Genomic DNA, 23,539 nt, shown 5'->3' with positions numbered 1-23,539 from the left:
CCATCTCCCCACTTTGCCTGCCTTCTGCCTACATCCAAACTAGTTCAGAAGGTGCTTTAGCTCTCCTCGGGGCCCCATGACAATTTCTCAGGAAAGAAAATCAAGGATGTGTCTGCAAAGGTCATAAACATTTCCCTTTGCTGTCTCAAACTCCTTTTCTTATCCAAAGTTTCTCAGATCAACATCTTTGGTGGAAATCTCAGGGTTTTATTGAGTCAGAACAAACAAACGGAGACCCATCCGGCCCCTGCCCCACCCGGCACCTGCCTGGGGAGGGGCGCGAGAGGCCGGACTGTCCTCACCAGCTCAAAGCCTAGGCCCTGAGCCCCCCAGCCGGCGGCCCGAGACGCGACCCCGCTCCAGACAGGGCAGCTGGCTCGCGGGGGCCGTGCCGTGGGGTCCCGAGAAGCTGAACCGTGTGCAGGACACATGGCCACACCAGTCTGCACACAGAGCCTGTTAACAGAGCACCCATCCGAAAGTTCGTTTCAAAACAGAGATGCTTTCTCAGAACTGCGAAAGTGCAAAAATACAAAATACTGCTTTAGGAAGGGCTGAATCTGAGGAACACGTCACATTCAGAACAGCCCGGGCCTTTGCAGGGAAGAGGTGAGGCGTCCGCCCCAGGCCCCAGGCCCCGCCCCCAGGCCCCGCCCACCGGTCAGCTGCTCTCCATCTGCTCCAGGTCCAGCTCGCCGGGGCCCCGGGGCAGGACGCCCTCGTCGCCAGCACTGTCCCAGTCACCGGGGTCCCCGCCGCTCCCTCGCCAGTGGTCCAGCCCCACCAGGACCCCAGGCCAGGGCTGGTAGGGCGGAGGCATGGGCCCCGCATGGCAGGGCCACAGGGGTCACACGGGGAGGACAAGGCCGTCCTCACTTGGGTGTCCTCCTCATCCTCGTCTTCGTAATGGAGAGGGCAGAGGCTTTTTGAAGTTTTCAGAATCTGCAACAGAAGAGACGCAAGCTTCAGGCACTTCCAGGAGGTCACGGGCAACGCGGTGTCCCACTGGCCCCGGAGGGTCCCCGAGTCCACGTTAACCTCCCTGGTCCTCTGGCAACACCACACACCCTCCCTGCCTGGGGGCCACCTTCTGAGAGCCTTGCCCACGCACCCCTGCCTGGGGATGGGGGCCCGGGCCCCGAGGCCAAAGCTGTGTCCAAAGTCCCAGGAAATACTCAGGGGAAGGTAGGCCGGAGGCCCAGGGTCCACGTCCAGCTGCCCCGCTCAGCAGACCACCCAACTCCTGCCTCCGCAGCCTCAGGAGGCGCCCATCGGGGCCCCCCAGCTCCAGGCAGGCAAGCCCCCCACGGCCCCTCCCACGGCCCCTCCCAGCCCCCCCTCTTCCAGTGGTTCCGCTTTCAACACAAACACGCTGCAGCTGTCCTCACTTTTCAACTCCAGAGAGAGACACACACCGCACACCGGAGCCTCCCCTGAGCCGCCACCCTTTTCTGCCCCAGCAGGCATGTCCCCGCCCAGCCCAGGGTGCCCGGCTGAGACGGGCTCTACAGGGCTCCTGCCCCCCCATGGCCAGTTCCTCCCTGCCAGGGCCCTGCCCCCGACAATCACATCCCCAGTCTGCACCCCCAGACCAAGCACCGGCCCCAGCGACAGACACATGCCCACCCGCTCGAAGGCACCTCTCCTCGGTGGTACCATGGGCAGCCGAGGCCGGGTGGCCACACCAAGCCACCCTGAGGTCCTGATCCGGGCGGAGCAGCGGGTGTGCACACAGCAGCCGCTCCTCGCACGGCCACGCTGCCCCAGACCTGTCACTGCATGCTTCAGGGTTTCTCAGGCCACTGGCAGAACACGAGGTGGCCACAAGTGTGTGGGCAGCAGTTATGGGGTATGGTGCCCCCGGGCCCCCCAAAGCCAGGGTCCCGACACGTGTGTCCCAGAACAGCGCCCCCGGGCCCCCGCGGTCCCTCTGGAGCCGGCACTTCCGAGCCGCTCGCTCCAGCAGACGAAGGCCCTGGTTTCAGCCATCGCTGCTCCACTGCAGCGAGCGAGCCACTGGAAAGAGAAACCCAAGAACCAAGTCTTCAGAGACCTGACAACTGGCCACACATTCTGGCCACGAAATGAGGGTTCGTGAAAGAATTTCCTCTGCATTCAGATGCAGGTGGACTCCCCAGTCACGGTCACTTTCCTACCCACCCCCCACTGCAGGGCGGGCCCAACCCCGCACACTCGGTGGCAGAGCCGACATGTCCCTCCCCGCTTCTCCACCCATGAAGTCACGGCACAGAGATCAGGCCTTCTGCTGGATGGTGGAAACCTGCCGGGAGGCGGAAGGACCGCAGCCCAGAGGTATGTCTGCGGCCGGGACACAGCCCAGCCGTGATCACAGCGACAGCTCAAGTGTGAAAGGCGCAGCTCGGGATGCTCCTGGCTCGGGCCACACGCAGCTAGAAACCACCAACTTCACGGCCCAAAAGGTGTCACAAAACTACAGGGGGCAGTCCGAGCTGCTCAGGGCACCTGAACTGATATGCACGACTCTCGTCACTGGGCGGTCCTGCTCCGGTTTGATGGTGACCTACATCTAACCAGGTGAACAAAAAATACTTTTTCAGAAAATCAAAGGTCAAGACTTTGAGTCTGAATCAGGGGCCCTCGATCTTACGGGGTCTGTCATCTTGTGTGCAAAACAGCCGGTGTGGACGTGCCTGCCCGCGTCGGACGACTTACGCCGGACAGGGACTGTACCGAGGCTCAGCGGCTGGAGCCAAGGGGCCCCAAGACTGAGCCGAGAGCAGGGAGGACACCCGACCTGTCCGGCCACGCGCAGCCCTGAACAGACACCGTCCCGCGAGCCAAGAGCTGACCTGCCCCCGCTGTATATGCCCCTAGCCAAGGCGTTGGGCCTTCTCCAGACAAACGCTCAACCTCTCTCCCTCATGGAAACACAGCCCAGTGTCCATGCTCGCACCAGAGCTGACCCTGCCCACAGGCCACAGCCACGGACGGCCGAGGGAGGGGCCCCTGACTGCCCGGAACACCCGGAGCCCGGCATTGGGGCTCCGGCCGCGGGAAGGCACGCAGACACGCACCTCCGCCGACTTGCCCCGGCCAAGGGCCTCATCCCCTGCCACTGGGCTGGGGGGGCCACGGTCCACCAAACACAGGACACAAGCACCAAGAGTGGTCACCTGAGGGTCACACCAGCCTGGGCCCAGCCTCCCCAGGCGGCACGGGCCGAGGCCTCCCTGGAGAACTGGGGACGCAGATGGAGGCATCCCAGCACCCCACTGAAATCTCCTGATGGAAAGGCCGCACCCACATGCGAAGCCACAGGTCAGCTTCTGGGTCCCAGCGTCACCAGACACCCGGGGACAGCGCCTGCATCCGAGACGGCCGTGAAGACAAATGGGACGACTCGGTCTGCAGGAAACGGGGGATGCAGGACAAAGGAAACAGCCCACAGCACCGGACAGCCAGCAGACAAGGTTCTCCACCAGTGAGCGGACAGAGACCGAGGGGGACAGGAGTCCACCCTCCGCGGGCAGGGCCCCAGGAGGCAGGCCAGAGCCAACAGGGAGGGACTGTGGGGTGGCACACGCCCCCGAAGCATCTCCCAACAGACACGGGAGCCCCAGGCCCAGCTGACCCACAAGGCCCAGGCACAACCGACAAACACGGACGCGTGGGTCTGTCCTTGCGCAATAGTCCGAGGACAGAGGAGCTTGGGGAACAGGATGAGCGGGGTTGGGGGGGGGGGGGCCGCGCCGGCACCAGACGCGGGAGGGAGCCTCACCCCGGCCATCTTCAGGAAGTCCAGGGCCGGGCTCGCGCGCCCGCGCGCACGCACGCACGGCTGCGAGCAGGCTGGGCTCAGGCGTGGACGCGCTGCTGGCTGAAGGTGGGGCTGCGCCCTCCGGCACCAGGCGCTCCTGCGGCGGCGGCGAGAGGCGGCGTCGCGGGGAGGGCGTGCGGTCCCCCTCTGGTGGCCTGCCCAGGCCCGGGGCGGCCAGAGCGCTGGTGGCCGGGAGGGCGCGGCCCGGCAGCCAGGCACTCCTGCTGCCGTGGCAGCGCCTCTTGGTGACCGGAGTCCAGGCCCTGGGGCCGCCGGGGCGCCTCAGGGACCCGCCCCACGCCAGCTCTTCTGGCTCCGACAGGGAGCAGCTGTGCCGCTTGGTGAGCGGCGCTGAGGGCGGCCGGCGCTGCCCCTGAGGTCCTGGGTGCCGAGCGCGCCTACGCTGGGGCCGCGGGGACCAGGCGGGGAGGGGCTGGCGGGGCCCACGGCCACCTGGCTTCCTACGGGCCGCCCTCCACCGACGACCTCCCAGGACTGCTCTTCTGCGGAGACACGGAGAGATGAATGAGGGGGGTGCCCGTCCCTGTGCGCGCACCCCTGGCCTCCAGGCAGCGGGTGCTGAGGGGCCCTGCCCACCAGAAACATCGCCCCCCAACCAGCGCACACTGTAGGGGTCGCCTAGGGGCACAGCGATCCCAACACCAGAGCCTCCACTGTCTCACCACCAGCTAGGAGGCCTTAGCCTGGAGCCCAAGGGGCCCGGGTAGGAGAGCAGGACGCCCAGGGAGACCCTGGGGCACGAGCACGCCTGGTCAGTCAGAGAAGACGGCAGGGCTGGGTCCATGGGGGCACCGAGGGGCGGGCCCGCGCACCCACACTCCGGCCTGCGCATGCACACTCGGGCGGCCAGCCCACTCAGACCGCAGGGCACACGTCTGTGGGCATGCACTGCAGGGCTGGCGGGCAGCCCCAGGCCCTCCAGGCACGCAGGACCTGGACACGCACCGCACCCAGCGGCGCTGGAGCCGAGGCTGCGCACACTGCCTGACCGCCTGTCCTTTCACCGGCAGCCACAGGACCCCTCAGGGCGGGCCTTTCAGCTCCGCCCTACAGGCAGCTTCCAGAAGGTGGGGCGGCAGCCCCAGGCCCCACCCACGCCGCTGCCCCAGGGAGGAAGGCCAGCACAGGGCGACCTCGCCTCCGGGCCAGCGACCGTGTCCTTCCCACCCTGCCCACGGTCCCAGCCCCCAGCAGCCCCGGAAAACCCGCCGGGGCTTTTAAACACTCACTGTTAGTCTCAAAAGGGAAGGAGTGGCCGGCCACTTATGCTGAGTTTCTGGGCAGAATACTGAAAGTGAAGAGAAAGAAGTTTCAGTACTGTGGGTTTACACATGCAGATTCAGGAACAGCTCAGAAACAGGCCTGTTTTGAAATCTGTTTTTCCCCAGCACTGGCCTTCCTGGTGATTAAAAGGAGAAGTTGTAATTCAGTTGCTAAGTCGTGTCCAACTCTCTGCAACCCTGTGGACTGCAGCAGGTCTGGACCTCAAAATACACTTATTTTTTCTTTTTTTTCCTAAAGACTTAAACACCTAACAGCTCTTCAGGTGAGCAAAGGACATGAAACCCGCCACAGCTGTCCTCAGCAGGGCGGTTCCTCAGAAAGCTGGTCCCACCTCGACCATGGCCACACCGGCCCTCTGTCCAGTGAGGCGAGCAGCTGCGGGATTCGGCGGCCAACGAGGCCCAGCCCGAGCCCATGCCACTCTGCTCGGCCACGGTGTAGCCCCAGGAGTTTGAGGGCCCACTTGGAGCCGCGTCCTCTCAAGGCCTGAGTCTGTCTGCTCCCTTCCAGACCTCCTGCGCAGGCGGTGCTCAGCTTTCTCCGCCTCCCACACCTGGAGTCTCCTCCACAGCACGCAGCGCTTGGTCATGGGGCTTCAGCCCCTCGGGGGGACCGTTTCATGGGACAACAAACTCATGACAAAACGAAGAACTTCTCTGCTGTTCTCATGAAGGGAGTAAGTTAAAAGCTGGGTTCATCACCCAGAAGGATGAGGCCCATCGACAGTCTGCAGGCTGCCCGGTCAGCCGGTGAGCACGTGCCCCGGAGCTCCTGTTCGAGACAGAGCCACGCAGGGAGCCGCGCAGGCTGAGCCATGCCTCTGCCGAGAGGGGCGGGCTACAGGCTGTGTGCCTGCCGTGCCCAGCACAGGGCCAGCTACGTGACGTGCCCTGGGGGTGGGGGCATTCGCTGGGACGGTAGGGGGGCAGGGTTGGCTAAGGCCCCGGGCTGGTGCCTCGGGGGTCTCAGCGCCCCTCCACACTCGCGGGGGTCCCAGCGCCCTTCCACACTCACAGAGGCTCCATCTCAGTCCTCCTTCACGACAGCGGAACCCGGTGATGACTTGTGCAGTGAGTGGCCAGGAGCGCAGCCAGGGGCTGGGCAAGCCAGACCTTCAGTCCAGCCCGCCCAGCGCCCAGGCTGTCGCCCAGCCTGTCCCCAGCCTGTCCCCCGTGCTGGGCATGGCAGGCACACAGCCTGGAGCCCGCCCCTCTCTGCAGGCCTCATCTCCCACCCAGGACAGAAGTGACCATGGGACACACAGAACAGGCCGCTGGGGTCCCACGGGAGCCCCACGAGACCACTGACGGGGCAGGGGTGGTGGTTCTGAGTAGCGGTGCTGGCCGGCCGCACCCCCACACACCTGCCTCGCCCCACGTGGAACAGCTCAGACAGTGCAAGCTTCAGGCTGCAGTAAGGGGGCAGCGCTTCAGAGTGTGTCTCCCAGATTCAGATTAGCAAAGACTTCTTAAACAGGATTAAAAAAAAGAAAACTAATTTACATTGATACATTTGTCTGTGTGAAATTTGGAATATCTCTTCATCAAAAGACACCATTAAGAAAGTGACAAGGTGGGGATTCCCTGGTGGTCCAGTGGTTAAGAATCCTCCTTCCAAAGCAGGGGAGAATGCGTGCATGCTAAGTCACATCTGACTCTTTGTGATTCCGTGGACTGCAGCCCACCAGGCTCCTCTGTCCATGGGACTCTCCAAGCAAGAATACTGGAGTGGGTTGCCATGCCCTCCTTCAGGGGATCTTCCCCACCCAGGGATCGAACCCGCGTCTCCTGAGGCTCCTGACTTGTAGGAGGATTCTCTACCACTGAGCCACCGGGGAAGCCCCCAGTGCAGGGGACCTGGGTTCAATCCCTGGTCGGGGAGCTAAGATCCCCCCATGCCACGAGGAGCTAACCCCATGCAGCACAACTGCGCCTACACGCCAGAGCCCACAGACGCCACAGGAAGGCTGCTGCCACAACCAAGGTCCCGCACGCCCCAAGTGAGACCTGGCACCGCCAGGAACAGCTCGTTAATTACATGTTTTATGAACTAGAATGACAAGGCAAACCCAACCAGATAGGAGAAAATATTTGCATAATACACAGGTGAGAAAAGACTTATAGCTAGAATATACAAAGACTTGCTCCAAACCAATAAGAAAAATACACACAACTCTCCCCCCCAAAAGAAACAGCAAAAGAACAGCAAAAAGCACATAAAAAACTCTGATGAGTACAGGATTGAGGGCAAGGGGAGAAGGGAAAAATAGAGACTGAGATGGTCAGATGGCATCATCGACTCAGTGGACATGAGTTTGAGCAAGCTCCAAGAGAATGGTGAAGGACAGAGAAGCCTGGCAGGCTGCAGTCCGTGGGGTCGCAAAGAGTTGGACACGACTGAGCAGCTGAACACCAACAGGAGTACAGGAGATGGCCGTGATCTCGTTGGTCATCAGACACGAGATCAGTGCTGTGGGACCACCACAGCCCACCGGGGAGAAGGCACAGCAGGGTCAGTGCCGACAGATGGCCGGGCAGGCCGCCGGCTCAACACAGGCCGCACGCAAATGCAGACAGCGGCATCGCTCCTGACGGTCGGCTGTGGACACGGCCCGAGGGCTGGGCTCCAGGGAGGCAAGGACCGTCCGGCAGGCCACAGGGACGCCCGCCGATGCTCCGTCCACACGGAGTCCCAGGGACCCGGCGCTGAGTGCACCCCAGACTCCAGGGCACCCACACCCTGCGAGTCAGCACACTGCTGCCTTCTGGGACCGGAAAACCACATGGGGGTCTCTGCGGGCAACAGAGACGTTTGGGGTGATGGGAACAAAGTCACTGTGAACATGACTGGGAAACACCCACTCAACAACAAACCTCATCTGTAGATTTCACTGCCTACAACTTGAAAAATTAAAGCGACAGTCACTTAGTCATGTCCAACTCTTTGCAGCCCCATGGACTGTAGCCCGCCAGGCTTCTCTGTCCGTGGAAATCTCCAGGCAAGAACACTGGAGTGGGGAGCCATGCCCTTCACCAGGGGATCTTTCCTGAATCAGGGATCAAACCTGGGTCTGCCTGCATTGCAGGCAGACGCTTCACCATCTGGGCCACCAGGGAAGCCCATGCAACGTACACCTCAACAAAACAGTATTTTTTAAACTTAAGACTTTTAAAAGCTGAGCCCTCTACCCACCTAAGTTTGTACCCACAGAGCTGGACACGCCAGGGAACACAACACACTGAGGCCATACCCACACAGGCTGGCACACGCTGACCCTCCCTGACCATGCACCCCTCGCCCCTCACGGGCTCCTTGCCCAGGCCCCACCAAGGCCTGTAAACAGGGGGCCTTCTCCCCAGATGGGCCGCGGCTTCTGCTCCAGCGCCGGTCCTCACTGAGAAGGGACGCCAAGCACCTGTCCCCACGGGCTCCAGTCCCCTCACTGGGCTCCTGGCCCCACGGGCTCTGGTCCCCACACTGGGCTCCTCTCCCCTCACTGTGCTCCTTTCCCCTCACTGGTCTCCTCTCCCCTCACTGGTCTCCTCGCCCCTCACTGGGCTCCTCTCCCCTCACTGGGCTCCCCTCCCCTCACTGGGCTCCTCTCCCCTCACTGGGCTCCTCTCCCCTCACTGGGCTCCTCTCCCCTCACTGGGCTCCCCTCCCCTCACTGGGCTCCTCTCCCCTCACTGGGCTCCCCTCCCCTCACTGGGCTCCCCTCCCCTCACTGGGCTCCTCTCCCCTCACTGGGCTCCCCTCCCCTCACTGGGCTCCTCTCCCCTCACTGGGCTCCCCTCCCCTCACTGGGCTCCCCTCCCCTCACTGGGCTCCCCTCCCCTCACTGGTCTCCTCTCCCCTCACTGGGCTCCCCTCCCCTCACTGGGCTCCTCTCCCCTCACTGGTCTCCTCTCCCCTCACTGGGCTCCCCTCCCCTCACTGGGCTCCCCTCCCCTCACTGGGCTCCCCTCCCCTCACTGGGCTCCCCTCCCCTCACTGGGCTCCCCTCCCCTCACTGGGCTCCTCTCCCCTCACTGGGGTCCTCTCCCCTCACTGGGCTCCTGTCCCCTCACTGGGCTCCGGTCCCCACGAAGCTCCGGTCCCCATGCTCTGAGCCCTGTCTCTGCACCCCCTGCAGGACCCTAACCCTCTCACGGCTCTCGGCAATGGGCCTGCTAATGCAGAGGGCCTGGTGGCCCCTGTGTCAGAGCGGGAAGAATACAGACAGAACTTTCTGGCCATGTCTCTCCAAGTGAACCCTCCTGCCCACCCCCTTCCCTGCCAGACTGGCAACAAGCCGGCCCAGGGCCACCAAGGGCACGCCGGCTCTGAGCGCCTGCCCAGGAGAACTGCAGGCTCGGACCCCAGCACCGGGCAGTGCCCATGCTCTGTCGGCTCCCTGTGGACCTGCAGCCTGAGTGGGCGGGTGTGACCTGACGATTATGGGAACTCGACCTAGAACACAGAGCCAGCCCAGGAGACAGAGGTTAAGACGGGCTCTTGGGAGGGGCCATGCCCAGAGGCCAGGGTGGTGTCGCTGGGCGTGGCTACCAACCGGGGCAACGTCCAGGCTGGGTATCCAGGACCACACGTGTCCACCGGGAGCTGGGCTCTCACTCACAGTGTTTTAATGATGCCAGAACCCCATCACTACCTTGGGGAGCTTTTTGAGCTCTGAGGATGCCAGGACCTCCCTGGGGAGCTGCCCACCCACCCCTGTCCCCTCCCCAAGCTGAGACCCAGCCCGGGCAGCATCCCCTGACCCGGGGTGGGCAGCTCACCAGGCCGGTATCATAGCTCTTGTGGGCGAGGTCGTCCAGGCACTGGCTCTGCAGCTTCTTGGTGATGAGGGTGACCATGGCCGGGCCTGGGCCCTCTGTCGGTGCCAACAGGCCCCGGGCTTCTGGAACATCAGGTTTCGGGAGGCCCTGGGCTTCTGGAACATCAGGTTTTGGGAGGCCCTGGGCTTCTGGAATGTCAGGTTTCAAGAGGCCCCGGCTGCTGTGGGTGCTGAGCTAACCCGCACATGTGTGTTTTGGTTTTAAAGACGAGCAATCCGTTTCCAAGGATTCTCTGGACTCCGTGCCTGTTGTTGGCAAAGAGAAACCGTCACACACACGGGACCACGAGCATCCCACCAGCTCCGCGCAGTGAACAAACTCACCCCCTAAGACCCTCCTGCATGTAAACGACTGCACGAGCTTTCTCCTGGAAAACCTAATGAAAGCTGCGGTCTGATCTCAGGAAGGCGGGCGGACAGGGTGGGAACCAGCAAGGGGGGCCCCCTACCCTGCTCCAAACAGGCACCAGACGGAGGAGCACAGTCGGCCACACTCTGGACGCGAGGAGCTGCTGGGAAACCGAGGCCTCGGCCAGGGGCAGGGAGACCCCAGGGACGACCGGCCGTTGAGGGCTGACTACGGCAGTTAAACACCCCTCCCCGCCGCACCCAGCCAGCGAGAGCCCCACCCCCAACTGAAGCTGGGGGTCTCTCCCGGGCGGAGTGGGGAGCTGCAGCTCGGGGGTCGCAGAAACAAGGAGCCGGCAGCGGGGCCCAGACGGGAAGGGCCCTGAGCCCACGCGGCTGGTCACCCTGCCTGCCACCCACCCTGGCCCCCTCCCGTGGCCACTGCCGCCTGTGGGCACTGCCAGGGCCACCAGCCTGGGAAGCCGCAGACAGAGGTGGAGACACAGGAAAACCCCAGCGATGGGAGGAAACAGAGGATGCCAGAGGGAGAACACACCGCAGCTACAGCGATCAGGAAACACTGATGGAAGTTAGAGCTCAGAGACTGAGCCGCAAGCGGGGACGGGGCTCGGGAGTCTGCAGAGTCTGGCTCCTACCCACCACCAGGCCTGGGGACCCCCATCCCCGAGGCCGCCTGGGGCTCGGCAGGCACCCAGGACCCGCCTCTAACCGGCCGGTCACCATCTGGGCAGCTTCACTTCCCCAAAGCCTGGTGCACAGCCCCCTCGCCATGGGAAGCACCCCAGGGGCCTTGTGTGGATCGCAAGGGGCACTCACCATCATAAAATCCGTGGTCAGATCCAGGGGGAAGCTGCATGAAGATTTCTACGGATGCCGGGACGCCCTCTGATCCTAAAACACATGTGAACACACTCTCAGTGGGTCTCAACAGGCCCACCGAAGGACCCGGAAACAGCGCCCCAAGGCCAGCGTCGCCGTGGGCGAGAAGAGGGAGGTGTCCTGGCACAAACAGGGCACACCCTCTGGTAGAGAAGGGACAGGGATCTCCAGGGCGCGGGGCCCTCCCGCCAGCAGGAGCGTGTGCGACGTGAGCTCGCCCCCCCATGGGCACCGAGCACCCCCAGGGCTGGTTCCAGGCCAGGAGAGGCACTTGCTGTCCGCAACATCCATGTCAGCGCACTTCGGTCTGAAGCCCATCTGCGGGGTCCTTAGCCCATGGCACACTTGGCCCTGGTGGCATCCCCGGGTCCCCCCATGGGGTGACCACCTCTTGCAACACAGTCGGGGCCCCTGAGGCTCCGAAAGGTGGGACAGGGCCAGTGTGTCCCCATGGAGCGGCTCTGCAGCAGGAGTGGCCCCACTCCAGTGCGTTTCGGACCCAAGAGCTGGACCAGAGCCGGCCACACCGCACCCGCACTCGCACCCCAGCCCCCAGCCCACGGGTGGGAGCAGCCACAGAACACTCACCCTGCCGCGCCCCACAAGGCCCCATGGGCCCCACCCAGAGCCCCTCGTGGGAGAGGGGCTTCACCAGGCCCTGACATGGGACAGGCCAGCCCTGCTGCAACCTCACCAGCCCCCGATGGCCGCGACACCGCCCCTGGCCCCCAAGCTGGTCGCCCCAGGCTCTCCCAGAGCCTTCTGTCAAACCCTCCCGGCAGCTCACAGCACGCACAGCGCTGGAAAGGGAACAGCAGCGATGACAAGATGTGAAATAAACAGCAAAACTACTAGTGTTTGAAAAGCGGGCCCACAGTCCTGGGAGAGGCTGGGTGTGCAGGGCTGGACGGGGCTGCTCCGGAGGGCCCAACCGTCAGGTCAGGTGAGAGGGCGGAACAGGGCCCCCGGCAGGCGCCGAGAGAACGAGGCAAGCAGAGCGTACGCCACAGAGGACATATGGTCCACGAACCCAGACTGAGGGAAAACTGAGAAAAGAGGAAATGGGGGGGAGGAGGAAGAGGTGGGAAAATGCCAACTAAGAAACACAGACGGAAGGACGGAATTTTTTAAGTCACCACCTGACAAATGTCCCGTAAAGCTTCAGGCAAGAACAAGCTGGTTTAGAAAAGGCAGAGGAACCAGGGATCAAATCGCCAACACCCGCTGTATCATAAAAAAGCAAGGCAATTCCAGAAAAATATCTGCTTCTGCTTCATTGACTACACTAAAGCCTTTGACTGTGTGGATCACAACACTAGAAAATTCTTCAAGAGACGGGAGTACCAGACCACCTGACCTGCCTCCGGAGAAACCTGAATGCAGGTCAAGAAGCAACAGTTAGAACTGGACATGGAACAACAGACTGGTTCCAAATAGGAAAAGGAGTACGTCAAGGCTGTATATTGTCACCCTGTTTATTTAACATATTTGCAGAGTACATCATGAGAAACGCTGGCCTGGAAGAAGCACAAGCTGGAATCAAGATTGCCGGGAGAAATATCAATAACCTCAGATATACAGATGACACCACCCTTATGGCAGAAAGTGAAGAACTAAAGAGCCTGTTGATGAAAGTGAAAGAGGAGAGTGAAAAAGCTGGCTTAAAGCTCAACATTCAGAAAACTAAGATCATGGCATCCGGTCCCATCACTTCATGGGAAATAGATGGGGAAACAGTGGAAACAGTGACTTTATTTTCTTGGGCTTGAAAATCACAGCAGATGGTGACTATAGCCATGAAATTAAAAGATGCTTACTCCTTGGAAGGAAAACTATGACCAACCTAGACAGCATATTAAAAAGCAGAGACATTACTTTGCTGACAAATGTCTGTCTAGTCAAAGCTATGGTTTTACCAGTAGTCATGTATGGATGTGAGAATTGGACCATAAAGAAGCCTGAGCACCAAAGAATTGATGTTTTAAAACTGTGGTGTTGGAGAAGGCTCGAGAGTCCCTTGGATATGGCGGTTTAATTGCTAAGTTGTGTCCGACTCTTGCAACCCCATGGATGGTACCCTGCCAGGATCCTCTGTCCATGGGATTCTCCAGGCAAGAATTCTGGAGTGGGTTGTCATTTCCTTCTCTAGGGGATCTTCCCAACCCAGGGATCGAACCTAGGTCTCCTGCATTCCAGGCAGAATTTTTACCAACTAAGTTATGAGGGAAGCTGGAGAAGACTCTTAAGAGTCCCTTTGGACTGCAAGGAGATCAAACTAGTCAATCCTAAAGGAAATCAGTCCTGAATATTCATTGGAAGGACTGTTTCTGAAGCTGAAGCTCCAATACTTCGGCCACTTGATGCGAAGCGCTGGTTCACTGGAAAAGACCCTGATGCTGGGAAAGATTGAAGGCAGGAAAAGGGAATGACAGAGGATGATATGGTTGGATGGCATCACTGACTCCATGGACATGAGTGTGAGCAAGCTCCTGGAGTTGGTGATGGACAGGGAAGCCTGGTGCAGTGCAGTCCATGAGGTTGCAAAGAGTCAGATGCGACTGAGCGACTGAACAACAAAAAGCGGTCAGTGGGAGCATGAGGAGAACAGGGTGTCACACTGCCCCAGAGGCTCCCCCGCGAGGCACTTCCTCACCAGAAAGCACACAGCGGAGAAGCCTGGACACCACCATGGAAGCCAGCTGCAAGGCACGCGTGGCCGGTCACGGGACAAATGACAGCGTGGGACACGGGGTTCCTGCCAGAAAGTAGGACCTGGATTTACTGGTTAGAAAAATCAGACAAACCTGATGAGGTGAACTGTGCAAAGGGACGGGCAGTGATCAGCATCAGAGCTGTGAAAGATGGATGCGAGGGGCCCGCCCCACAGCCCACCCTGGGGGGACTCCAGCCCTGGGCCAGAAAGAGGGCTCCGGGGACAACGTCCAACTCATGTGTCAAACAGCAGTCAGAGCCCACACTTCGGGTCCCGATCCAACCTTGTGCTGTGCCAGACATGGACGTGGGAGCCACACGGGATGTGGGCGCTTGAGCCACACGGGGCGTGGACACTGGGAGCCACGCAGGATGTGGACGCAGGAGCCACACCGGACGTGGACATGGGAGCGACACGGGGCGTGAACGCCGGGAGCCACACTGGACATGGATGTGGGAGCCACACTGGACATGGGTACTGAGAGACAAGCAGGACGTGGACTCCAGGAGCCACACAGGACGTGGACATGGGAGCCGCATGGGACATGGACACGGGAGCCACGCGGGACGTGGACGCAGGAGCCACGCAGGACGTGGACGTGGGAGCCGCATGGGACATGGACACGGGAGCCACGCGGGATGTGGACGTGGGAGCTGCATGGGACGTGAACGCAGGAGCCACACAGGACGTGGACGTGGGATCCACGTGGGACTTGGATGCTGGGAGACAAGCAGGACGTGGACTCCAGGAGCCACACAGGACATGGACGTGGGAGCCGCATGGGACATGGACGCGGGAGCCACGCAGGACATGGACGTGGGAGCCGCATGGGACGTGGACGTGGGAGCCACGCGGGACATGGATGCTGGGAGACAAGCAGGACGTGGACTCCAGGAGCCACACAGGACATGGACGTGGTAGCCGCATGGGACATGGATGCGGCAGCCACGCGGGACGTGGACACAGGAGCCAAGCGGGACGTGGACGTGGGAGCCGCATGGGACATGGACACGGGAGCCATGCGGGACATGGACGTGGGAGCCGCATGGGACATGGACGCAGGAGCCACACGGGACATGGATGTGGGAGCCGCATGGGACATGGACATGGGAGCCACACGGGATGTGGACGTGGGAGCTGCATGGGACGTGAACGCGGGAGCCACACAGGATGTGGACGTGGGATCCACGTGGGACGTGGATGCTGGGAGACAAGCAGGACGTGGACTCCAGGAGCCACACAGGACATGGACGTGGGAGCCGCATGGGACATGGACGCGGGAGCCACGCGGGACATGGATGCTGGGAGACAAGCAGGACGTGGACTCCAGGAGCCACGCAGGACATGGACGTGGGAGCCTCATGGGACATGGACGTGGGAGCCGCATGGGACGTGGATGCGGGAGCCACGCGGGACATGGATGCTGGGAGACAAGCAGGACGTGGACTCCAGGAGCCACACAGGACATGGACGTGGGAGCCGCATGGGACATGGATGCGGCAGCCACGCGGGACGTGGACGCAGGAGCCACACGGGACATGGACGCTGGGAGCCACGCAGCCCAAAGGGGGCACATGTGGACGGGTCCTCCGCCACCACAGACATGCAGGGAAAGGCAGCCCCTCGGCGTGTCCAGGCAAACATGTCTCCTGGGGCAGTCGGGCATCACCCAGGGTGCAGCAGCCACAGGCAAAGCCAGGGATGCCTGGTGGGGACGCTGAGCGGCATGCTGGGCGTCGGGGTACAGCTCAGCACTGGGTGAAGAGCACGGCCATCCTGATGACACTCTCATTGTCCTGTTGGGAAGGAACTCGTGCCCCCCAGGTTACCAACATGCAGACTCAAATCCCCGCTCCCAGGGCCACCCCCATGAAGCACCATGACAAGGTGGGGTTAGGACGGTTCTGAGGCGCAGAGCCAGAGACCCAGCCATCCGCGGGGTTGGCTCCCGCTGGAGGAGGCCGGTGGTCCGTGTGGCCCCGGCTGGGCCTGCATCACGCCCACCTCCACCCCCTCCTCCCACGGCCTCCCCCGGTCCTGTATCTCTGCATCTCTCCACCCCAGGGACCGGTCTGAGGTCCACCCTGATCCAGCGTGACTGCCTCTTAGTTCACATCTCAGTTACACCTGAAAGGACCCCGTTTCCAAATGAGGTGCGTGCACAGGTGCTGGGGGGCGGGGCCTCAGGGGTCAGAGGTCAGGGCTCACCTGAGTAACTTTTTGTGGGGACATAGTTTGGCCCATGAGGCCGAGCCAGTTCCCCTCACAAGAAACCCAGCAAGCGGGATGGAGCATCACCATCACAGCGCATGATGCCCTGCTCACCCCTGCCCGTGGTCAGCGTGCTGAGCGGGACTGCAGCAGCTCAGAGCCCTGGCCCTGGGGGACGTGTGCTCTCGTTGGGGACAGGCCAGCTGATGGCAGACATGGAGACAGGAGGGTCAGGAAGCCCAGAGACCCCAGAGCACCCCCTTAACCAGGGCACCCTCTCCCCGCGCCAGGCACACCCATGGGAGAGGACGCACCCTCAAGGACAGTCTCCACTTCTCCTACAGTGAGAAACCCAATCTCACGTCCCCACCGCCAAAGGCCCTGGTCCATCCTTGCAACCAAACCAGGGACTCAGTGGCCCACCTCCCGACTCCCCTCTCCCCACCCGCCACCCCAGTGAGCCTGGGCGGCTGCAGCCCCTAAGCAAACCCTTCCTGTCCATCAGCAGCCCCCAGCCGGCCTCAACCAGAAGCAGCCACAAGGCTCCAACCCCAGAGCACCCCGCGTGGCCGCAGGACAGAGGCCAAAACCCTCAGGCTTGCCCTCCCTGCCCACCCTGTCCCCACTCGCATCCTGGCGATGCTGGCATGCTCCAGGCCCAGGGATGGCACGCACACAGCGGGGGCTCCACAGACCGCCCTGCGCACGGGCCCAGCTGGCCGGGAGGCCCTCTCGCGGCCACTCTGGCCCCTCGGCCTCCGGATCCTGCCCCACAGGGGCCAGAGTGGGCTCTGGTCTGTTTCCATCTCAGCTGATACAGAGAGTCAGACAGTGTTTGCAGAATGCCATGGAAGTGTCTGTGGAGGAGGGCACGGCACCTCACTCCAGCACTCTTGCCTGGAGAATTCCATGGACAGAGGCGCCTGGTGGGCTACGGTCCACGGGGTCACAGAGAGCCGGACACGACTGAGCGGCTAAGCACACATGGGGGTGTCTGGACAGCATCACTGATGCAGTGAACATGGACTGGGGCGAACTCCAGGAGCTGAGGGACAGGGAGGCCACCGTGCTGCAGTCCATGGGGTCGCAAAGAGCTGGACACGACTGGGCGACCGATCGACAACATATGAGTGTCTGGGGCGGCCGTGACAAGGTGCCACATACTGGGGGCTTAAACGACAGACTCTTACTGTCTCCCTCTCCGGAGGCCAGGCTTCCCAAAGGCACCGAGAAGAGCCTGCTCCGGGCTGTGCAGCTCCCGGCAGCTCCTTGGCTCGTGTGTGTCCAAACCCCCCCACTTTAATAAGGGCACCGGTCATCCTGGATTAGGGCCACCCTCCTCCAGCGTGAAGGCATCTTAATGCATTCCGCACACAAGTCTATTCCTAAGGCACTGGGTTTAGGATTTCAGCACAACTCAGCCGACGACAAGTCAAGCCCGTCGTATCACTCCATGCATCGTTTCAAAGACCGGCACTGCCCCGTTCCTGTGACAAGAGGCTGGGCACCTGGCCCGAAGCTCCGCCATGGCCTCTGCTGTGTCCACAGCGAACAGCCCCACGCATGGCTCTTCCTGGCTGTTTCTGACTCGGGGAGCATCAGGGCTGAGGTCTTGCCACCATGGGCCCCCACCCCGCCTCCCTGTCTCCAAGCTCTACCAAATCCTCACTAAGTCATCACGACATCATTCCGTCACTATAAATCGTGTCCCAGTGGAGCCGCACGGGGAGTCTGTTCCCCAACGTTTATAACTGCCTCCTTTTCCTCCTATGCAAAGTTTCCACACAAGGCAAACTCTTCCCCCAAACTCCCCCAAAGAATTATAAACTCAACAAGTAAGCTTGGGACTTCCCTGGCGGCCCGGTGGTTAAGACCCTATGCTTCCAACACAAGGTTCAAACTGTAGTCAGGCGCTAAGATTCCACGTGCCACAGGGCGTAGTCAAAACGTTGGCATTTAAAAAAAAAGGCGTCATTTGGTCAGACACCAGGATGGTCGTTAGCCCTCATACTCCTTGACCTGCGGCCTCAGCTCAGGTCCAAGGGGCTCTGTCCAGCTGGGCCCTGGGCCCCCCACACCTCGGTGCTTCCCGGACAGGGTGCCCAGCGCCTCTCCTCTCCTCCCTGGATGCCTGCCAGCTTTCCGCATCTCCCAGGGTCAGGAGATGTGCACGAGCCTTGAGCAGGGTCTTCTCAACCAGGAACCCGAGCCGTCAGGGCCTCTGAGGTCTGCCCGGGGTCACTGCTGAGCCCTTCCTGCACTCCCTACCCCCGTTCCTGGAACAGCCAGTGCTCAGGGTTGGGTGCCTGGCCGGGCCTGGCCTGGGCCTCCCTGCCTGTCCGTCTCTGCCTCCCTTTTTGCTGCTGCCATCTGTTTCCACAATTGTCCAACGACCTCGTCTTCCACGCCTTCCGATGACATGTCTATTCCTGCTCCTGGTCTAACCACCAGGGCCCCACCCAACTGAGCAGCGCGAGCCTCCATCTGCCAGGCACAGCACTCCCCTCACCACTCTCGTCCAGTCCCTGCTGTCCTGTCTGCTTCCCTCGGCCTCCTCTGCTCAGCTTCCGGCCAGAGGGGTCCCCTGTGCCTGGTGCCCTGGCTCCCCATTCACACCGGGAGGAGCGTGCACGGTGTCTCCAGTGCAGGGCTGCCCGGTGTTCGGGGAGGTCAGCAACGGGTGGGTCAACAGGCTACAGACGGGGGCAAGGGGGACGGGCACCGGACATGCAGCCCCTCCAGCCCTTAAGCAGGACCCTGGCCTGGGCGGCGACCCAGATGCTAGGCCCGAGGCTGGGCTCCAGACAGGTTGCTCCAGCTCCCCAGCCGGCTCCTGAAGCCCTAAACAGGGAGGAAGATGTCCAGGACCTGCTTGGGCCGTTGTATCAGTCGGAGCCGGGAGGCCAGAGCCCGACCGCATTGGACCCTAAAGTGTTGGTCCCGGGGTTTTCACGGAAGAGACAGCACTAAGGCCCCGGTGCCCCAGACCCAGCAGCGCACCGCAGTACCTGCCCCCGAGCAGTCGCCAGCCCGCGGCCAGCAGCCGGCACCTCCTCCAGCATCTCAGCTCCTACTTTGCTTTCTCTCCAGGAGTGCTCAGGTGAAACTCGGGACCCGGCTGAGTCTCTTTTTTCCTAAAGGTTGTATTTGTTTATGGTCTGCTGGCTGTGATGTGTCTTCACCGCAGTGCGTGGGCTCTCCTCATTGGGGCGCACGGGCTCCAGAGTGCAGGCTCAGTACCTGTGGCTTAGTCATCCCTCCACACGTGAGATCCCCATTCTCCGACCTGGGATCAAACCCGCGTCCCCTGCGTTGGAAGGCAGATTCTTCACCACTGGACGAGCAGGGAAGCTCCCCGTTCTTGAGCTGCTCTCCTTGCCTCCCCAGAAGAGATGGAGCCGAAGGCCCCCGGACTGGAGGGGAGCACGGCGACTTCCAGGAGCCCCAGAGGCCTGGTTCCTTTAGGAACACCCCCGGGGGCGTCACGCGGGGGGCGGCCACAGCCACAGAGAGGCCAGCAGCCCTGCTGTCCACGTCTCCCCAGCCCTGGAGCCGGGAGGTCCCTGAGGGGGCGCTCAGCCCTGCCCCCAGGCGGCCAAGCTGCCCAACGAGAACCAGCACGCTGCTCCCAATTCTGGGCCCTGAAACCCTGAGTGGTAACAGATGCTGCTGCTTGAACCCACCAGTTGTGGGGTGAATTTGTTGTGCTGCCATAGAAACCAAAGCAGTGACACTCAGTGACGTGAACAGAGCCAAGCGCACCCCTCGCACTGCAGGAGCCAGTCCGTCGCGGCTCCTGCGTCACCCGGGGGCTGGGAAGGAAAGGGGAGCGTCCACGTGCTCCCTACGAGCCATGCAGAGAAGCTGCTACGGCCGCCACGATTGCCTGACGTTGATGTTTTGGCGCCTTCCTTAACAGGGCACTTTCGGTGCCATGCTCATGACAACCAAAGAAGACAAAAATCACCTGCCCTAACTAACCAACATCTTGCCAATATTAAAACCCACCACTGGAGAGCTTAGACAACGGGAGCTTTAAAGTTGCCCTGAAACCATGTTTGAACTGTGACCTTTGCAAGAAAACAAGAAAAAACTCACATCTTAAAAAGAAGACTGTGGTCGTTAGCTCTCTGCTAGAGCGTGCAGAGCACACAGGCTGAAGAAGGACCACACCCAGGAAGCTGGCTCTGGGAAAGGATATGAGGTGGACTCTGCTCAGCTGGACAGAAGATCCAGGGTCAGACCCGCTGGCCCACTCAGAGCTGGGCTCTCCCAGCCCCGTGACTTCACTCTGGGGAAGAACCAGCCACATCACGAGGCTGCAAGGGATCCAGTTAAGGAACCGGCAGGAAAAAGCTGGGCCTGCGGCACAGGCATTATGACCACTTATAACAAATACTCCAAAGATTGTGCAAGTCCACGTGCCTTTGAAAAATATTACAGCAGAAAAAAGGTGTATATAAAATTTTTAATTTGCTTTTTATAAAAAAAGAAAAAGCCAATTTTGAATGTTTGCAATCCACCTGTTAAAAAAAAAAAAAAAGCTGCCAGTTGCACCGGTTCCTTTATCCACCAGCAAACAAAGAGGTCTCCTATGAGCCCGCTCCCTGTGTACACAGGTGCGTATGAGCAAATGCCAGGTCCTGATGCACCCACTTAAAAAAGAAAAAAAAAAAACAAAACATTAATGATGGCTGCCTCCCAGTTACACATTCCCAGGGGCTCCGGTAACAGCCTCCTCTCCGTGGTCCCCAAATCCAAAGTAAGACAAGACAACGTAGGGATCCATCCATAGGGCAAACCATTCACACCACACGTGGCTGCCCCACCCCACGGAGATCCTGAGAAGGGCACTGCAGAGCAGGGCAGGGGGCCACAGCGCCAGAACCGAGGTCTCAGTTCACCGGGCAGTTGAACCAAGGGAGGGAGACCGGCTTAAAGAAAGGCCACTGTTCCTAAACAAGTGTATTTCAATTTCAATTGCGGGGGGGAGTATTCTAGAACTTCAAAATCAAGCTGTTTGCCTGCCTTCTACTACCAGTGGGCAAGTCAGCGCTTCTCTGCCCAGACCTGCTTCAGTGAGGACACACTCCAGACGGTCAGAGGAAGAAGCCACATCTAAAGCTCAACAAAATTTCTTAAATAGTGTGAAGCCGAAGCCATTCTTGAAGTCAAACTAACTTCTCTTGCAAAGCTCTCAACACTGAGAGATCATCATAAACTCAACCAAGTACTGAGTAACACAGTAAAAGAGAAAAGTAAAATTGTGGGCACTTAAGAGTCAAGAAGAGGTAGCCCACGATCAAAGGCAAACGACTGCTCAACTGAACAGACACACACTTCAGACACACACTAAGTGCGAGCGCACTTAGAGCAAGGGGGAAATGAAGTAGAAATGAGGAAAAACTCCATCCCCCTAACACACGTCTGCACTCCCAGGAAAAGTCCTAAAGAGACTTAGAACCCTCGTTCTTGGCAGAGAAAGCGGCATGGGAATCCACCTCCAGTCAGTCGCCTTCCACAGGTCCCCGGGAGGGTCTGGCCTCCCAGGTCCAGCCAGCGGGCCCACCTTTGGGCTCCCATAAGGCACAGTCGAGGACGCGTCCAACTTCCTGCTTCTCTCGGAGCCAGAGGACAGGCGCGGGAGGGGCCCTGGGAGCCGCTCAGGCTGAGTGTGGGCGCTGGGAAGAGGCAGCTCACAAGGGCGGCACCCAAAGTCGCTTTGGCGAGTGGCAGGGCGCCCCAGGCGGGGCCCTTTGCAGCTGAAGGTCGGGTGGACTGCACGGGGCCCACAGGCTCTCGGGGCGCCAGACTCCTGGGCAGCAGGGGTCCCGGGGCGCGCAGAGATACCAGGGTGCGCAGACCTCTCGGGGTACAAGGGTCCCGATATTTGTGGGGCGCAAGGGGACCCAGGGTGAGCGAGGTCTTGGGGTGCAGGGCACCTGGGGCTTGGTGGGGGGTCCTGGGGCTCAGGATCCCCAAGGCCAGGGACTCCTGGGGCACGCAGGGATCCCGGGGTGCACAGAGCTCTCGGGGCACAAGCGTCACAAGACTTGTGGGGCGCGCGGGGGTCCCCAGGGTGAGCGAGGTCTTGGGGTGCAGGGGGCCTGGGGCTTGGGGGGTCCCGGGGTCCGGACTGATTCGGGGGCGGTTAGGGTTAGTGCGCGCAGCGGGAGTCCCAACCCCGGGCCGCGAGCCCCCAGTCCCGGCGCCCCCAGGGAACATCCGCGGAAAACGCCCGGCACCGACGCGGGCGGACACGCACCGGGCCGGGCTCCGCGCGCTGAAGGAACGGACACCATCCGGCCCAGGCTCACGCGCGGCCCTGCGCCGGCGCTCCCGGGCCACGCCGAGCCCGGCACCTGAGCGCGGCCGGGCGGGAGAAGGGCGGGAGGCTCCGGCCCTCAGACCGCGCTCTTCCCTCCAAGGATGTGGCGCCCCAGCGCCCACGGGACGGTCGACCAGCGGCCGCGCTGCTACAAGCTCGGGGGGGCGGGGTTTGTGTTGGGGGCGGGACCTCCGTCTGCGGGCGGGCGGGGCTCGTGGGGGAGGAAGGGTTGCTGGATGGGCGGGACTTGCAGACCTGAGGGGTGTGTTTGGTGGGCGGGGTTTGTGCCGATGGGCGGGGCCTGAGCAGCCCCGGAGCGTTTCCGCAGCCAGCCGGCGAACGGCGCTCGCGCAGCCCTGGCCCCGTCTGCAGAGTCGGAGCCCCACCGGCCTACGCGGCTGCGAGCGGTGGGTGTCGGTCCCCCGCCCGGACCGCGAGGCCCGCCAGTGACGGCGACCTGAGGCGGCGCGGGGCCCGCTTGGCTCGGGGTCGGCGATCTGTCCAGAGCGAAGGGCCCGGTCTCGCTGGCGGCCCGGCCGGCCGTTCGGGGTCCCCACTGGCCCGGAGCGCTGGCCCGCCATCGCCACTCTTGCTGCCCTGCCTGGGGCTGGCTGCGTGGCCTTGGGCAGGCCTCCTGCTCTCTCGGGTCTCTCTGCAGCTCCGCCCTGTGCGATCGGTAGAGCAGCGGAGGCCCCCAGGCTCCTGGCCAGAGAGAAGGCTGGGCACTCGTCCATCTGAACCCAGAGGCAGCTATGGTCGGACCTTGGAGGGGTCTCCAGATGAGGCTGGCGGTCAGCGTCCTGCCCTTAGAAGGGGCCCTGTTCCACCTCTAGCCTTCCAAACGGGGGGGTGGGGTGGGGATGGGGGGGGTGGGGGGGCGTGGCTGGGTACTGACCCAGGCCCACAGGCCCCCTGGACCCAGCAGCAGACAGGGCCCTGGCACCCCAGCTCAGGAGCAGCTGAGGCCAGGCCTCTTCATGAAAGTGAAAGTCACTCAGTCGTGTCGGACTTTTTGTGACCCCATGGACTCTATACAGTCCATGGAATTCTCCAGGCCAGAAGACTGGAGTGGGTAGCCTTTCCCTTCTCCAGGGGTCTTCC

General features: G+C 61.8%; 1 long non-coding RNA gene across 2 annotated transcripts; it reads right to left on the bottom strand.

The window, feature by feature from the left end:
- Positions 1–664: 664 nt before the first annotated feature.
- LOC129657343 (uncharacterized) lies at positions 665–22,541 on the bottom strand. Of its 2 annotated transcripts, none has more exons than XR_008716695.1 (6): positions 22,376–22,541; positions 11,124–11,198; positions 9,880–10,184; positions 5,050–5,108; positions 3,761–4,302; positions 665–942 (listed from the first exon to the last, which is right to left on the bottom strand). It is a non-coding gene; the product is annotated as an uncharacterized LOC129657343 (long non-coding RNA). The 2 variants fall into 2 exon arrangements; XR_008716696.1 differs by lacking the exon at positions 22,376–22,541 and adding an exon at positions 21,680–22,111.
- Between the last annotated feature and the right edge of the window lie 998 nt (positions 22,542–23,539).

This window comes from Bubalus kerabau, chromosome 7 (genome assembly GCF_029407905.1).
Source record: "Bubalus kerabau isolate K-KA32 ecotype Philippines breed swamp buffalo chromosome 7, PCC_UOA_SB_1v2, whole genome shotgun sequence".
In the NCBI taxonomy this organism is placed as follows: domain Eukaryota; kingdom Metazoa; phylum Chordata; class Mammalia; order Artiodactyla; family Bovidae; genus Bubalus; species Bubalus kerabau.
Note: the sequence above shows the minus strand (reverse complement) of the source record. Positions and strands in the feature narration are given on the sequence as shown.